A 16,195-nucleotide genomic window follows, 5' to 3' on the forward strand; every position below is an offset into this window, starting at 1 on the left:
GATATATGGTCGAGCTGGACCCGGATGAAGTCAAAAGTTCAAGCTGACCGCAATGAAGCACCATGCCGGATAGAGGGAACCCCCTGGGCCCACTGAACAAAAGAACCTTGAGACAGAATGCATGTACTGTGTCCACACAATGTGACAACAAAGATGTGCTGGTTCTGACTCATGAAAAGGTGAATTTTCACCACCGGTTTCAATGAGGATACATGGGTTTCAGTTGATGCAGCACTTTATACCCATTTCCAATGGCCTAGGATTCGGCTGGCACCACTTGGCAGGGCATGACTTGCATCAAGCAAAGTCTGTGTACTATAGCAAGGTCAGTTGAAGTGTTTTGTGCCCCTAAAACTTCAAAAAGCAGGCTGAGGCACTGAGGGGCAACGTTAAGCAAAGGCCAACTTTCTAAAAATGGCATTTAAGGAACTGCAATTTGAAATCTGACACCAAACTCATTAAACTTATCACTTCAAGATTGTGAATTACACTTAGAAGATGATGACAGACTTTAGCCCTCATTATTCTGCTTTCAACACCATCTCCCACCTCACCCTCTAAGACTCCAAAATACCAGCATCCATGACAAATCCCTGGAATAAATTCACTCCTTTCTCACCAGTTGAACACAGAGAGTTTAAATCAGAACCCACAGATATCAGATGCTAAGTGCCTTGGGGACTCTCCCTGAGCCACACACTCTTTACCATCTACATGACCGAGCTATCAGCCATTATCAAAAGCTATGAACTCAACATTGTCTCCTATGCTGATGATGCCCAGCTGATTATCTCCCTCACAAACATACCCATAGTCACCAAAAACAACTGCCACAATGGGATGAAGAAGTCATCCCCTGGATGAAGGATTGCTGCCTCAAGCTTAACTCAGACAAGACTAAAGTCCTCATCCTGGGTTACTCCCCCTCTGCCTGGGATGACTCTTGGTGGCCCACAGCTCTCAGAGTCCCCCCACTTCCATGGACCATGCACAAAACCTCAGCATCATACTGGACTCCTTGCTCTGATTGAACCACCAAATCAATGCCGTCTTGTCCTCGTGCTTCAACATGCTCACCCTCCTTCATAAGCTCTTCATTTAGAAACCCACCGAATCCAGGAAAATGGCCACCAATGCACATGTCAACAGCAGATTCAACTAAGACAATGCACTCTAGGCCGGCACCACCCAGAAACTACAAAGAAACTGTAGACCATCCAGAACGCCTCCACCAGACTCATCATGAACATCCCACACTGGAATATCACCAACCACCCAAAAAACCTTCACTAGCTATCAGTCAATAGAGAATCACATTCAAGCTTCTCACACATGCCTACAAAGTCTTCCACAAAGCCAGACCTGGCCACCTTAGCTACTGTCTCTCCTTATAGACTCCCACCAGACATTTCCACTTCGCCCAACTGGCCCTGGCCACCATCCCATGGCTCCATTTAGGGTTCAACACCCTATCCAACTTGGTATAGATTGGAGTAGAAATGTTAAATGTCACCCCTTTAGTGTCCAACCACTTCCCCAATTGGTGTAGACTGGAGTGGGAATAGTAAATACCACTCTTAAGTGTCCAACCCCTTCCCAAATTGGCAAGGATTAGAGTGGGAATAGTAAATATCATCTCTTTAGTGTCCACTACCTTCTCAAATTTAGTAAAGATTGGAGTTTGAATCGTAAATGTCACCCCTTTAATAGATAAGACATTCCTCAAGTTGTAATAGATTGGAGAGTGGGAGTAGTAAATATCTCCCCTTTGAATTCCAACACATTTTCCACATTTGTACAAATTGTAGTGGAAAAAGTACATTTCATCCATTTAGAATCCAAAACCTTCCCTAAATTGTTTGTAATCGGAGAAATAATAGTAAATGCCACCCCTTTAATGTCCAATACTTTCTTCAAAAATGTTTATTTTGTAGGTGGAATAGTAAATTGGTATAGATTTGATTGAGAACAGTAGACATTTCCCCTTTAGTGTCCATCACCTTCCTCAAAATAGTTTAGATTGCAGTTAGTCAGGGGGACAAGCAGGGCTCCACTAGTATGAACATGCGCAAAGAGACAATGGCAACGATACAAAATGAAGTACATATTCAAGGATTTACCGGGGAGTTGACACAGCCTGGTGAAAAGGAAAAGGAGTTGGGAGTGCAATTCGGTGATAGTAGTGCGTCGAAATCTTGTGGAAATCAGGGGATGGGCAAGCATAGTGGTGGTGCAATATTTCTGGCTAATTTAGAGGGTGAAGTGGCCAGCACAACTGGTGAAGATGGTGCAACTGGTGGCCAGTTACAGTTACAGGATGTCTAGTCTGGGGACTATTATTCTGTATCTGAACAGTCAATGTCGTCTTGTGCGGATCTTATTCATCAGTATGCGGCGTAAATGAGCATCAATGAAGGAAGTGACCATAGTAGTTTACTATTGGAGGAAATGGGTGAAGAAAGTGATGGAAAGATGGCCACAGTTCGCAAGAAGCTAGAGCTGACATTGGTGGATGGACCAGATGTTGCTGGCCAAACACAATCACAGCAATTCGTTGAGAAGGATATTTCTCTTTCATTAATTTATCAGGCCATGAAGTCTCTTTGCACTGAGACGAAGGAAGAGAGCCAGAGAATGCAGAATATTTGTAGAAAGCTCCAGAATTGAGTCCGGAGTATGTCAAAGTCTCATGCATTTTTTATTTCCCGAATCAACGAGGCTGAAATCCGAATTTCTAATTTGGAGGATGACTTAGCCCAGCAACAAAACTGTGACTACCTCTTTTTAAGCAATTAGGGATGATACAGCTTGGAAAAGGGCGGATATTGAGAACCGGGCACGGAGTAACAATTTACCTGTTCTCCAGCTTCCAGATGGGAAGTAAGGGCAGGATCCTCGATGCTCTATGGTGGAATTATTTAAAAAGGCTTTCCAAGAACTTTGTAAATGTGACTGGGAGCACGAAATTGAAAGAGTGCATCGATTCCCCTTTACTAGACGTACTCCTGTTGGAGGTGAGTCACCAAATGAAAAACCTAGGGCCTTCCTTTTTTCTTTTACTAGCTTTTTGGCTCGCAAAGAGGTGTTTCAGTTAGCCTCCCCCTATAAAGAAAGATCAGGGGGTGACTTTGAGTTTTGTGTACAACCTGATTTCTGCATATTCACTGTTAAACTTCGGTGGCAATTGCGTAATTTGATTACTCAATTTCAGGCAAAGAGTGTTCAGTCTTATTTGTTGAACCCTGTCAATTTGAAAGTTGTTTATAAAGACCGCTCACACTTTTTCACCAATGAGGGTTCTGCCAAACAGTTTCTGAATTCTATTTAAGGGTAGATTTAAGTAAAGTTCATGGCTGTAATAAAGCATTATATTGTGTAATACAGGGAAATGGGGATGTATGTGGGGATGTATGCAATTTGGAGTAGACAAACGTATCTTTTTTTTTAATGATACACATTATTTATAGTAGCAGAGTCGTGGGGGGCAGGGAAGGTGGTTACGCTTGGCTGCATCTTCAGGACCATAAGTCCTAAAGCCTTGTTTCAGGGATGGTGGGGGGGGGTTGGGGTGGGGGGGGTTGGGTGGGAGGGTGGGTGAAGGGGCAGTGTCAAAAGGGTGGGTAAAAAACGGAGAAAAATTCCAAAGTTGATTAAGAAACCAATAAAGAGGATCTTTTGCAAGTACAGGAATATTGAGAAATGTATGGTCTGAATTGGTACTATGAGATATTATTGAAAGGGAGGCTAATTGACTATTATTATGGGAGCTAAGGGGGTAAAAATATGCACATGGAATGTCTCTGGGCTTGATAATTGGTGTAAAAGAAATCGTGTCGCAACACAATTTGGTAATATTCAGCCGGATGTTGTGTGTCTCCAAGAGACGGACATACCCTGGATGCAAAGGGCAGTTTTAGAAACTTTAGGATATACACTCTTAGTTGCTTCACAACAATCCTCTATGATTAGGGGAGTGGCAATATTAGTTAAAGGTAATAGGGTTACAATGGCTCGCTCTCTAGCGAATAAAGATGGGTTATTGCAGAATGCAGCTTTGGGGGGTTAAGTATACATTATGTGTTATATATGGATCTAATTTGGATGATGCTTCCATCGTTGATGCGTTAAATGTTGAATTAGCTTCATGGGGCGCACCATTAATTTTATGAGGGGATATGAACATTAATTTGACAAATTTAGATTTACGGAGAGGGCCACGGGGATATTATGGGCGCAGACCACAAGTATTTAAAGCCTTGTATAATTTTGTAAATGATCATGGATTGATTGACGTTTGGAGTGACTTAAATCTGATTTACCCGGGGTTTACTTATTAATCTTACCCTCACAAAAAATGTGCATGTTTGGATTATTTTTTGTCTCTGCTTCGTTAAGGGGGGGGGTTGTAATCCAGACATTACCGAGGATTACGTCTGATCACTCTCTGATTGTATTGACATTAAGTGTTACCACTCAGCATTCCCCAATGAAGATATTTTCATTTGATCTGAAACTCTGTCTAAATGAGCATTTTAAAGATCATATGTCTAAGTGGATTAATAAGTTCTTCATTATTAATAGAGATTCGGTTCATTGTGCTACTGTTTGGGACTCATTTAAACCATGCTTCAGAGGCGAAGTGTTACGCTTTGTATTTCGACATAATTGGAAGAAAAGGGCAGAGATACAGGATTTGCATGTAAAACTTAAGGATGCTGAGCTTAAGTTAATTCAAGGGGTAAGAGTCAGGGCAACTAATATTTAAGCGCTAGAAGAAACTACTGAACTGGTAAAGGCTAAAATACAAGGGATTTGGAATATTGGGATCACCCCTAGATATTTAGCAAATAAAAAACAAATGCATTAATATGGGGAAACTGTGGGCCGCTGTCTGACTTGGCAATTATGCAGGAAGGTAGCTACGGGGTGGATTAAAGCTTTGAAAGACAGGGATGGGGTACTACGTCAGGAATCTAAAGGGATCTTATCTATTTTGCACCAATTCAATTCTGATGTATATACCCAACAGAAACCAGACTGCAGTTCTTTCACTAAATTATTTGAAAGGGTTACGAAATATCTAGATCCCAGGGATAAGGTATTATTAGACGTGCATATTTCAAAGGAAGAAATAGAAGCTGCTGTGAATAGTTTGGCTATGGGAAAGGCTGCCGGGCCTGACAGTTTTCTCACAGAGATTTATAAACTTTTTTTATTTGATTAAAATGTATATGTTGAAAACATTTAGGGCTGCACAGGAGGGAAGTGCCCCTAAATCCTGGGCAGAGGCCACTATAGTAGTGTTCAACAAAAAGGGAAAGAATCAGGAATTGGTCGGCTCATACCGGCCAATATGGTTATTAAATTGCTATAGTAACATTTACTCCAAAATATTAGCCTCTTGTATGTCAAGAGTAGTCAGGTATTTGGTCTCACGGACCCAACATGGGTTTATTATAGGACTGAATACAACCTCGCATATTAATAAAGTAGTGACATTGTTTGACATCGTGCATGTCGAAAAGCGGGATCTGAGTATAATCTTATTAGATGCAGAAAAAGCGTTTGACCCTGTGGAGTGGGCATACCTGTGGGAGCTAAAGCAGAATTGGGGATTTGGTCAACGTTTTTTTACAGCGCTCCAGGTTTTGTATACTTCACCGGTCACTAGAGTTTCTGCTATGGGAATATTATCAGAGATAGTGATTATTACTAGGGGTACAAGAAAGCCCCTGTTCACCATTGTTGTTTGCATTGTACATCAATCCATTTATTGAAACAATGGTTTCTAATGCTTTGATTAAACCTTTTATGGTATATAATATTCCATATTCTGTCTTCGCATATGCGGATGGTGTGACAATTGCTACCTCGGATCCTTATTTGGCACTTCAAGAGATGGAACGGTTGGCTAGAATCTTTGGTAAATCATCAGGATATAAATTAAATGCTGCTAAAACGCAAGTTCTAATTTCAGAAACAGTTAATATGGATGATGTCCGAATTGAAAAAGAAGTGACATATTTAGGCATTAAAATTTGTTCATCTATGCAGGAAATAGTAGAGGTCAATTGGGCTATGTTAATACACAAAATTCAAGATTCATTAGGTAAATGGTCACGATTTCATCTTACATTAATCGGCAGAAGCAATGTCATTAAGATGAATGTGCTTGCTAAAGTATTATATTTGTTTAGAGCAGTTCCATTAGAATTCATTACCCTCCAATTGCAACATTTTCAGTCTATTTTTACAAATTTGTATGAACAACGGTCAAACCAAGAAGGGCTATGCGTTTCCTGACTTTACCGATTGAACGTGGGGGATTAGCTATTCCTGACTTTGCTTTGTATTTTTACACATGTTTTTTGTTACGAATGCGGATACTCTTGACTGGAGAAAATATAGATAATGATGCGGAGGCCCCTTCAATTTTTCAAATGTTGTTAGGACCAGTGGCATGAAAATGTTTATTTAAAGAAATAGATGGAAGTTATTTTAAGCGGACAAGGTTTAAGGTGCTGATAGCTGCCTTCAATATTTGGAAAAAAAGTACGCAAGTTAAGTCAAATGGGAAAATTATCATGGGACACCCCTACTAATGCTACAAAACTTTTACCCTCCATCTTTTGGGATGGTCTAGCTAGTGAGTGGCGGGCTAGAGGTATTGTTCAAATGGAAGATTATGTAGCTACAGTTGGTTCTTTATTATCTTTTGTGGATATGTCTTGATTGTATACCTTGCCTATGTCACATTTCTTTAAATATCTGCAAATTCGAGACTTTATGGTAAGGAAAAGGATCATTTTTTCACCCAATCTGGTGGTAATGGTTGTTCAACGACAAATCAAAATAGGGGAGGTGTAGCAGTTATTATTTTTATATAGGAAAGATGATCTAGAGAAACAGGCAGGTAAATGGGCTGAAACTCTAGGAGTTGATAATGTATCGGTGAAAGATGCTATCCTAATGTCAAGGGTCATCTTTCTTTTCTGCAAATGTGCAAGTACAATGCTATAAAACGATTTATAATTTGTATTATACTCCGGCACACATGCCTAAATGGGGAAAGGGACAAGATGGAAAGTGTTTTTGATGTGGGGAGGGGGGGAGAATGCTGGTATGTTACACATTTATTTTTGTTGAGGGAATCTTGCAAATGTTATTCTGATATAGAAATTTTCTTAAGTAGAATTATTGAAACGCCAATTGTTATTACTTCAATAATTATGCTTTTGGGCTTGGGCCCACATTTAGAGCAGGGCGCCCCACTATTTAAACACCGTTATTTGATTTTTATTGCTATGTATGTAGCAAGGTTGTGTATTGCGACAGATTGGCTTCAGTCCGCAGCTCCATCTTTTATGTGCTGGAGGACAAAGATGTATAATTTGTTTAATTTGGAATTTAGTCTGTATTCTGTTAAAGGGGTGAAGACATAAAAAAATTGGCATTGGAATATGGGGATTGTTTGCGGAACATATGCGTGTTTAAAGTGAAATATTGGATGCCTTATTTATAGGTTTGTTGTTACTATACTGTGGAATAATAAAGATATATAAAAAGAGGAAAAAATAAAAAAGGAGTTAGAATAGTAATTGCCACCCTTTTAGTGCCAAACATTTTCATGGTTATGGTATAAATTGGAGCTGAAATAGAATATGTCACCCCTTTAGTAGTGAACATTTCCCTGAATCGGTTTGGATTGGTATGAGAACAGTAAAAGTCAACCTTTCATATCCAATGCTTTATTTAAAATTGTTCATGATAGAGTGTGATTAAGCAGTTTAAATATTTTAGTATGAAATACCTATTTAAAATTGGATTTCTATGTTGTAGGAGTAGTTTATGTTATTTCATTATTAGTGTTGGTCTTTTAGAAAGATAATAAAAAAGTAATTTGTTGTATATTTGAAGAAAGACGTAATATATTGTTTTAAACATATATATTTTTTATTCAAAATACATATTTATAAATAGATAAATAAAACGCCTTTCATATATTTTCACAGTATGTATTAAATAATTTAATATTTTATGCTATTGTTCAATTTATACTTTACAATATTTTTAACATGTTTTATATGTATTGTAACTTTTTGCACTTCTTAATGCAGTTATTTGAAATTTGAAACATATTTTCCTTTTTATTTCCATGAGGGGTAATCTCTTTTTTACTTTTATTTAGCAGCCATTTTTGCTTACTGCTATGTTATATTTTTTAGTTTATTAGTGTAATTTTTAATCTACTGTCCAAGGTGCTGGTAGTGGTAAGGTGCTGATGTTCGTCTGAACAGGTAAGTACTTTCCAAAGGTTTTATTTAGGTCTGTGATGGTAGGAGGGATACAGGAGGAACGTCTGGAGGTTAGTTATACCTCTGTTTGTGTTGTTTTGTATATTTAGTTGTAGTAATGTACGTTTTTAACTAATGTGCATTTTTATGTTACTGTACACTGCTTTAGTAATGTATAAATATGTTGTGTTATAGTGTGTTATGTTACTTGTTTTATTATTATTAAGTGTAATATATATTTACATTTAAGAATGTAATGTTTTTGGAGGGTCGGTTTTCTATATTACTTTACAGGTTTTGTCCATGAACATGTCCTATATCTTATGCTAAGTTGAGGTTTACATTAATAAAGTATAGGTTGGTTTCTGCCTAATGTGTATTGTGAGGCATGATGCTATCATTCCATTGTGTTGTTTGCTTTGGCTTCCTGTGTCAAGGTGCTGTCATAGACATGTTGCCATGTTATGTAAAATTGAGTTTGTAGTCAGTATGTGTTCATTTTGTTGCTAGAACAGGCTTTTCATTATTACATTGTAGTGGGTAGCTATCTATGTGAAAGAGGCATGGGCTAATATTTTTATTTCAAATGCTTTCATTGGAATGGTAGCCTTGTCTGGCTGTGTGAGAGTAAACTTTTAAATTTGGCTGGAATCATGACTTATGCAAAGATTATTCTTGTGGATAGTAGTTGTTTGTTTTATATTTAATGAGGTTAAAAATGTGTAGTTAGTGATACTTTGCCTATTTGATAGTATGTCATATATAAAATGGATATTTGTGTTTTGATATGGGGTGGGTAACATTTGCAGAATTTGACAGAACTCTGCAGGGTTACATAAAAACTCTGCCGGATTCTGCGCAGTTCTGATAGTGGGAAGAATTAGGCACGTCCTACTACTTGTGCTGTGATTTGGCACAGGCACCGATTTCTTGCCTAAAAAATCAATTTCAACATCACCACGTGGTGCACAGAAGAGAGCAGCTAGTTGAGTTGATTTGGCTGCGACTGGAGTAGGTTTTTTACTCAAGTGGAAGCCTTCTAACAATGATCGTCCGCCTCCATTGAAATAAATCTCTTTGGATGTCCTCCTAGAGACCAGGAGACATCCTTTCTCATTCACCAACCTACCATTCTAAAGCAGCTCCCTGGAAAAAATTCCACCATGTGTGCAATTGGCAACATTTGAATGAAATTCAGTGTCACCAAAATTCAGCCAATTCCGCTATAAACTAAATATATCTCACCCTTTCCTCCATAGTTTTGATACCCACCATCAAATGAGATGTCATCAGTGAAGTCATCAGTGATGTCACTAACCATGGCATGAATGATATATATGTGACGTTATTAGCAGTACATTGCAGGGGCGCGAGTTAAAGTTAGCTCAACTGCTGGAATAATAAAGACCTGGGGCCTCATTTATGAAACGTGACGCATCGTTGCGTGAAAACAGCGATTCATCACTTTTCACTGCTCCCTCCTTGCGACACCAATGATGGGTCATATTTACAGTATGACGCATCATTGTGCAAGGAGTTACAGATACGTCAGTAGTTCTGAGGCATCTGTATGGCGCAAAAGTGACGCATTGCTGGAGTGTGTCACAAAAGTGACCCAACTCCAGCCATGTATCCTTTCACATGGGGCAAGCCCCATGTGAAAGGGCCTGCGTCAGTCTTAAGCCTGCTGTGAGGCAGGCGTAAGAAATTGACGCATTTGTGTCCTAGAAGTGGCACTTCTACGACCCTTTCTTGCGTCAATACGCCACCCTTGCATACATTATACCTGGCGCAGGTATAATGTGGCGCAGGGGTTTACAAAGTCACGCATCTACCTAGATGCGTAACTTTGTAAATATGGCACTACAAGGCACATTTTTTATGCCACTGGTGCATCACAAAAAGAGACGCACCAGTGGCGTACATCCTCATAAATGAGGCCCCGGATATTTCCACGAAGAAATTGGTGTCCATATCCTGTTAACCTTTCGCGACCGGCTGGCAGCATAAATGAGAGGAACTTATTGTGCATATATGGTGCGGAGCAGTTCGACTATCTTCTTGCCCGCCGCAGCTTGCTACAGCAAGTGCCGAAAGAAGCTGAACCTCCAGCTGGGAGCTTGTCGAGAACCCAGCACCAGTGTTTCCAAGCTCCCCTTGCGGGATGTTGGGAAATGATGTCCCAAGACTGAAATTTCAGACCTACTTCATTCTAAACTAAGGTATGGAGTTGATTAGAACCTAGAGAAATCTTGGATAGATTCTTGGCAAGCAAAACTATAACCTATGCTACAAAATATTTACTTCTTCCCGCGTACTAGACTTAAGGTACGTACATTGGGGTAGGCGTATTTTAGAAGCACCAGTTGAGTATTTTTAGTCATTGTTATTTATGTATGTATTTATATATGGTTTAGGAACCATAAAATGCTCTTACAGTATTATTTCATAATATTGTTCTTGCTTATGACAGGAGTCAGGTGTGTGGCTGAGACTTGTCGTATTGCTAGAAACAAACTGAGATGGCTGGTCGCCCTGGTGAATCTCCCTCTATCTTGCTGCAAAAGCTTTGCTTATTTGCGCATGGACTATGGAGTACTAGGAGGGGCACCATCATCCCAAGCATTACCTCATTTTGGAACTAAAAGGAGGCCTCCACTAGCTGGATGCCTGAGTGGGGTCCTTATGATCTTGTGATAGAAGCCTGTCCCTCTTGGATGTGAGGACCTGATTGCTTGTTTTTATATACTGGTACGGAGATGCTCCACCCCCTCATCACACTGCCCTCCCCCCAGTGTGTGTCTAACGTAAATCACCCTGGAGACTATCAGCAGATTTTCACAGATTTCCGATTAACCAAACATACAGCAACCCTGAGTTTTTCCTAAATGAAATAAAGGCTTGATTTTTTATTCTAATGCTGTGTCACTAGTCTGCCCCCGGCTGTGCTGAGTAGGACCCTGTGGTCACCACTTTCTACTAAACATGGGGCAATAAGGCCATGCCTGTAGGAGGGAGCAGTCCCCCTAGCACTGCCACCATACAAGGGATCTTAGGCACAGTGGAAAAGATCCCCTCACATCTTAGAAAAGAGTGAGGGCACAATTGTTGTACGTTCCCTCTTCTCCATGGTGTTGAATATCATGACACTGTACAGAGCAATGAGGGGACATAGGATCCATGCCAGGGCCGAGTCTGACACACAGTTTAATATGATGGAATGGTGCTGGCTGCTCTTTGCTCACTGTACTACCTGCATCTTTACAATGCAAATATACAACTGTTCTAACCCCTCGCAGACAAGCGAGTGACTCTCTTCCTCCCACAGCGTTATTCATGCACCATTACCTACCCCATTGGGTATTCAGAGTCACAGTCTTACCTGGTGCAGTTAATTTGAAAGCATGAAACATAAAGATCTTTAATAATATCACACTCTGATGCATCGGTCCATAAACTTCTTCCAGCACTTCGAGCACAGTCCCTTAAGTGATGCCCCCCTTTGGTGTCTAGCACTTGCAGCCTCTACCTTTGCTACCCATATTGGAGTGGGTGGCCATCAGGCCTGCTGACCCCAAAGTGGCCAGGCAGCTGCCCCCCCAGTGACCTCACAGCTCATCCTCCTAGGCAGAGTGCTCTCTTGTCTGTCTACACCTGTTCTGTTTCCTCAAGCCCTTTCCCCAATTTGCGGCTGAGATGCCAGCTCTTCAGCGCAGGAGGTTGGGGTAACGTCAGGCAGAGAAGGTATACCCTTCTGCACCTTCCCTCTTTCTTTACCATCTTGCCATCGTCAATGCATTTGCTTTGATTTCGGGTATTCAAACCCCACTGGCCAATCATCTGCCCACTTTTTCCAAGGCATCAAGATTTTTTGTGAGCATATCTCCCTGCTCCATGAGACCACACCCTCTGGAGATGTTCTCCACCTTGGCCTTGTCAGCCTGCACCATTTTCTGCTGGCTGAACACCACGTGCTCAGCACAGACAACCAACACTGCACAGTAAATAAAAAGTACATACAAACATTTGTAGCTGGACTTATCTAGATGCATGGAAGACTGATCCCTCTCTGAGAGAGCACTAAAAAGTATTTAAGGAGAAAGCCAACAGAAGAAACAATGAGGTACCTTGGAATTGCAAGTTTGGCTTTGCTTAATGGACTCAGCAGCAGCGCAGAGAGGATGATGGCGCTAATAGGGGCACAGGCGAGAAGGGCTGCTAAAGTCACAACCAAGCGCCAAGAAATGAAATCACACACCATCCTCCCCAAGGTCAGCGAGCCCATAAGGATGTAGCTTTGCGTTGCTCAACACCCGCTCATTACAGAAGCAAAACCTTGAGGTCTTCTCACTCCTTCAGGAGGATCACCTCGACATTCTAGGGGTCACAGAAACGTGGCTGGAAGAGTCCTCAACCCCACATTTGGTCGCATCTCTGCCAACTAATTTCACGGCTATCCATCACAACAGACCGGGTTGCACGAAAGGGGGGGTTATTATTATTATTATTATTGCATTTATTGAGCACACAGATACCCAGAGGTTTCCCGGCGCTTGCCTTGGGAACCCGTCCTGGCTTTTCCTGTGAGATAGCCCCTACAGGGCATCTCCAAGGCGAAAGCCAGGCATCCCGCCGCACGGGGGCAGTTGTGGAGATTAAGCAAGCTTAATGCCCAGAGTTGCAGAGTGAGAACCCATGATTAGAGCAGCAACCGAAGCGAGAATTATCGAGTCCGTGGACATTTGAGCTCAAGACCCTGCCGCGTCGGGAATTGAACCCTGGTCCCGGGTCTGACCTCAGCTTCCGGGTCTGCCTGCTCTACACCGTGAGCCACACTTCTCCACGTCTGCCTTCCTCTACAACCGTGTATTTAAGACAGAAACTCTCTGCTCGGAAAGCTTTGAGGGTGCTGATGTACTTGGGATTAAGTTCTGTTCCCCCATATACCGTTTTGTAATACTACTAGTCTACCGCCCACCACGCACGCCAACCAGGTTTGTCTAGAATTAGTCCAGGACCTCCGGTCTCGCTATCAAGGACTGCTGGTGATGGGGGATTTCAATTTCCATTGGGAGAAAACTCCAAAGGGCAGTCGGGCAAAACAGCTGGAAGAGTCTCTGAAATCTCTAGAACTCGGCCAAAGGGTGGTTGGGTCTACGCATGAGAAGGGTCACACACTGGACTTGATCTGGTCATCCCTCCTGCTGACCAGCCCGATTGTTATCTCCCCCCTGCTCCTGATCAGACCATCATCTAATCCTGGGCTGACTCTTACTTCCCTGTCGATTGGTAAACCCTTCGCCAGAGTGGAAAGTTCTGCAAAGTTGGAACAAGATTAGCGCGGACGAACTGATAGCCACTAATGCCACCCAAGGTTGATTTAGAGGCTGATAGCTTCATCTTATCGCTAAGGTTTAAGGGCACCATCGATGTAGTAGCACCAGCATGCAGGGTCAGAATCTTGGACAAGGGCAAAGGTGCCACTTGGTTCAACTATGCTCTTAGGATACTGAAACAATCTCTCCGCCAGTGTGAGAGAGCCTGGCGTAAAGCGTATAAATCTAATGCTCGGGCAATTTATTTATCAATGTTCGCCTCCTACAAGCAGACCATCATATCACGGAAGGCTGAATTTTATGAGGCTAGGATTGCAGCTGCCATCAATCCCCAGAAAGAAACCTTCAAGGTCCTGAATGAGCTAAGGAAAGAGAAGGGGGAAAACCCCTCCTTTAGAAAGGAAGACTGTCATAAAATCCAGTCCTTCTTTACTAAGAAAATAAAGGATCTTCTGATGGAAATTCACCGCACTCCGACCTTCCCCTGACCCACAGGCCCCACCCTTCCACCCCCAACGATTGCCAATCCCCTTACCATCTTGCCATTACTCACTAAGGATTCCCTGGCAATCATGTCTGGGCGGGTGAAATCTGGCTCACCAGCAGACCTCTGCCCACCCAAGATTTTCAAGATGGCCCTACCAGGAATCAATGACGAGGTGCTCTCCCTCCTTAGTCACTCCTTAGAAACAGGGATCATCCCTGCTGATCTTAAGGAGGCCTGTGTTATTCTGCTCCATCAAGAAACCGGAAGCTGACACTAAGATTCTGAAAAACTTTAGGTCGATCTCACAGTTGCCTTTCTTAGCCAAAGTACTTGAACAGCATGTTCTTCCATCCCTCACCATCTTGAAGACAATCATCTCCTAAAATCTAATCAGGCCCATTTCAGGGCCCATCACAGTACGGCACGGAACTGGTCATGCTTTCCGTGGTGGATGAACTGAGACTCTTTTCTGAAAAAACACTCTCAGAGAATCCAGCTAGCTGATTTGGTATCTAATCCAGTTACTCTCTCATGGGGAGTGCCCCAGGGCTCAGCATTATCACCCCTTCTCTTTAATGCCTATTTTCAGCCCCTGATCGCCACACTGAATCATTTGGAGTGCCGGATTTAAAATTACGCCGAGGACACCCAAATTAACAGCTCACCTAAGAATGCAAAACATCCTAAAATTACTGTCAACTGGATGTCGGCTAACTCACTATAGATAAACTCCGACAAAGCTGAGGTACTGGAGGTCACCTCAGTCTCCAGCCTATGAAATTATCTCTTGTGGCCAAAATAACTTGGGCCTCTTCCAGAACCGGCCGTGGCCGTGAAAAGCCTGGGAATCAAAATCGATGCCAAGCTATCCATGACACAACAAATCTTGGCAGTCTTAAGAACCTGTGTTGGCCTCCTGAGACAACTGCGGAAACTGCCTCCACTCCTTACCTTTTCCACGCTCAGACAGGCGGTTTCAGTAATGATACTGTCACGTCTGGATTATGGCAACTCTCTGTACTCTGGCCTCCCACAACAACTGTTGGCCAGACTACAAGTCGTCATGAACGACGCGGCCAGAATAATTTTCAAAAAACAAAGATGAGAACATGCCACACCCCTACTATGCAAGCTTCATTGGTTCCCAATCAGGCAGAGAATTATGTTCAATGGTCTCTGCATCACACATAAAATCCTGTACGGCCAAGCTGCAAGATACATCAAGGACCGCATAGCCACCTATGTTCCCAGCAGAGCACTACGGTCAGCAGAGGCCACTCTCCTGGTCTTCCCCCATTTCAATCTGTTTCCGTGGGTGGTCAAGCATTCTCAACATCTATCCCTCAGGTCTTTCCATAGCCTCCCTGTAAAACTATGCAAGGAAATGAACCAGTGCTCTTCCTGGAAGCATGGGCATGATTTAAGCAGCCTTCCCCCCTTCTCCACCTAGTTTGGGTTCTCCCTCTGATAGCGCTTAGAGACCTTTGGGTGATACCATGCACTACAAATCAAAATTACAATTACAAATTACAAATTACACTTACAGGTGGGCTGGAGTTAGAAGAGTACAGTGTCCCCTGGACTCCCTGTGACCACATATCTTAGCAGCCAAAGGCAAGTGCACTGAAAAGAAACACAACGGTATGAATCAGCCTTGTATCTGAGCATTTAAAAATGAACTGACTGTCCCACTGACAGCTAGAAGGGCTTGGGAATCACAGGGATGTCAGCAGAGCTATCTGTAAACCTCTTGCCTTTAATTTCCCAACAATAGAGGCAATTACAATATAATGGTAAATGTGTTCATGTTGATTGTGCACTGACTGACATTAAGCAGGGCTCTAGCACATGCTGGACTTTGATGGATATAGGTCTCATGACAAATTTAGGACCACACATCCCAGAATGCTGGGCGATGCTGAATAATAAGTCAGATGTGATTTAGGACATCTCCAGTGCTCCTTGCCTGCTACGGCGTATCTGGTAGTTGGACACAGTCACTGAAAAGATGCTCTGAGCTACACATGGAAATGTGAGCAGCAAGTTAGGAACCAGACGGGTACAGAGATGCTCCTGCT

Source organism: Lissotriton vulgaris, unplaced genomic scaffold, assembly GCF_964263255.1.
Source record: "Lissotriton vulgaris unplaced genomic scaffold, aLisVul1.2 SCAFFOLD_2271, whole genome shotgun sequence".
NCBI classification, from domain to species: domain Eukaryota; kingdom Metazoa; phylum Chordata; class Amphibia; order Caudata; family Salamandridae; genus Lissotriton; species Lissotriton vulgaris.